Source organism: Poecilia reticulata, unplaced genomic scaffold (assembly GCF_000633615.1).
Source record: "Poecilia reticulata strain Guanapo unplaced genomic scaffold, Guppy_female_1.0+MT scaffold_145, whole genome shotgun sequence".
Taxonomy (NCBI): domain Eukaryota; kingdom Metazoa; phylum Chordata; class Actinopteri; order Cyprinodontiformes; family Poeciliidae; genus Poecilia; species Poecilia reticulata.
This window is the reverse complement of record NW_007615015.1, coordinates 219,935-222,541: the sequence shown is the minus strand read 5'-3', so window position 1 is coordinate 222,541 and position 2,607 is coordinate 219,935.

The window sequence follows — 2,607 nt, the reverse complement described above, 5'->3', positions numbered from 1 at the left end:
CAACTGCGTGCTGAACATTTGTTTTATATGTCTGCGTATCAACCCAGTCTTAATGTTCCTGGTGGATTTCTGTGCAGCAGCGTTTCTGCCCTCAGCAGCAGAGAAGCAGCTGCTGGGTGTTGAGCTCGTCTTGGCGTTGCATCTGGTGCAGATCGCTGCAGCAGACGCGCATCTTGGCATGTTTGTGGTTGCAAACCTGATGCAACCGGCCCAGACGTGGCAGTGCACAGCTTTGAATTTCCTGGTGGTTTTCAACTTGTACGAATAAACGCCAGCCAGCTTCTCTGTGGTTTCAAGACGACCATCTTCACAGCATGATGCTGCCATTTTGGCTGGGCACAGCCTTAAATCCCATAAGAAAACCAAAGGTTGGTGGCTGTGATGTAAAAAAGTTCAAGCTGTGTCAATATTTTTACCAGAAATAAGTAATTTCACTCCATTCAGAGTAAATCATTGACGTGCTTCGCCTCGGGAGCAGCAGACGGACGTTAATCAGACCCTTCRGTGCTTCTCCACTGCAGGAAGCGGTCAGTGGGAGTATTGACTGAAGCTCTGAGTGGCTCTGATGCTAAACCTGTGATTGATTCACCTCCGTCCCGCCGGGCAGGAGCTGCTGCAGGTTTCTGAAGTCTGGCCCCCAAACCGTTTGGATTTTTACAGGAAAATTAAAAAATGTGGTTAAAATATTGATTAAATCTGTAGAAACTGAGCAGATATCCTGGTTAAGACTTTGATTACTTTGGTTTTGCTTTCTGTTCCCCAACTGGATGCAACTTCTGGACTTTKTATAAAAGCTTATMTGAAATTAAATCTGGACAGAATTAATTTCTCCTATATATCCGTCAGAGTTACAGTGGTTTCTGTTCCGCCCTCCAGTGTTTTGCACATCTGTCTCTGCTAACCGCCATCATGGTGGACGAGTTCAGGTGCCACAGCTCGTCCTCCATTTCTCTCTCTCTCCTGCAAACCAAGCAGACACCAACTTCATGCATCACATTAGTTTCAACAAAACTAAAATATCTTCAAGTTTTTTTTACTTTACTCTCCAAGATCATCATTAATTTATTCACGAAACGAAGTGTGGACTCTTTTTCTTTTCCTAATTTCTTCTGTCTGTATACTCCAGTTAACGATTAATCGATTACTAAACTAGTTGACGATTGTCTTAGTAATGGATTAATTGTTTCAGCTTAACAATAAGTATCTATGAATTTGAAAACATGACTAAATGCAGTGATGTGAATCAGTTTTGTATGTCTGTTGTCCTAAAGAATCTTATTACAAATGTTTGTTAATAAGAGCGTCGTTTCCGTTTACTTTCACTTTCATCGTTATTTTTTTGCAANATTGTCTTAGTAATGGATTAATTGTTTCAGCTTAACAATAAGTATCTATGAATTTGAAAACATGACTAAATGCAGTGATGTGAATCAGTTTTGTATGTCTGTTGTCCTAAAGAATCTTATTACAAATGTTTGTTAATAAGAGCGTCGTTTCCGTTTACTTTCACTTTCATCGTTATTTTTTTGCAAGGCAACGTTTACATCATTTTATAAGGATAAAGACGTTTTTACGTCATTCAGCTGTATTTTCCTCCAGCAGGGTGACCTCTCTGGTGAGACCAGCTGAAATGCTTCCCATGCGGCGCTGCAGGCGCACGCAGAGCCGACCCGGCACTGCGCTGCTGGCTGCCTTGTGGGGAAACGTCTGATTGTTCAGCTATTAATAGCCTGGATCAGCCTGCTGCACTGCAGGCTTCATGTGTGACTTTATTCTTCTGGTTGTTCCTCATCAGGCTTCTCTCTGGTCTCAGCTGACAGCTAAAGTAAAGCAGGGGGTTCAAAGTGTGGCCCGGGGGCCATTTGTGGCCCTTGGGATGAGTTGGTGCGGCCCCTGACTGCAGTTGAAAATGGTGCAGATTTGGCCCATCGGGAGCCGATGTGGATGAGRCGGACATTTAAAATTATTTTCATGGCGAGTTTATTTCTTAAATGGRAATAATTTTACAGATCGTGGCGTGAGGTCACGCAACAAAAGCTTTAAAAGGAAACCAAAAACTATTTACTGGCCAACAAAACATAAAATAATCGGCTCAACATGTTAAATAAATGCAAATTTTATAATAATATTGGTTTCAATAAAACATGTAGTTTGTTCAGTTTATTGTTGTGCATTAAAAGGAGAAGGAATTCACAATAATATCGTTTTTATGTTTTTTAATGGAGAGAAAAGCTAACTTGGGCCTGGTTGGAGGTGCAACTGAACCCGATGTGAGCAGAAAGGTCCAAACAAGCCCAGGCTTCGTAGTGTTGACTGAAGAACAGGAAGCGTTTTGTTCCCGTTGTGTCGGCGTCTCCTCATGCAGCAACATGTCTCATGCAACAAAAATACTTCAGAAGATCTTGTTATGCAGTCATTTCCTTACGTTTCCATTTTCCATTTGTACTAATCTTTCTGTTGTTTGACAAAAACCTTTCCACAAACTGCTTTATGGGAAGTGGGCACCGCTAGCTGAACAGTTAGCTAACTTTGAATCACCTGTCAAACTTGAGTTCAATGTAACACGAAAGCGCTACGCTAGTTTAGTATTCAGCAGAAGCTAATGCT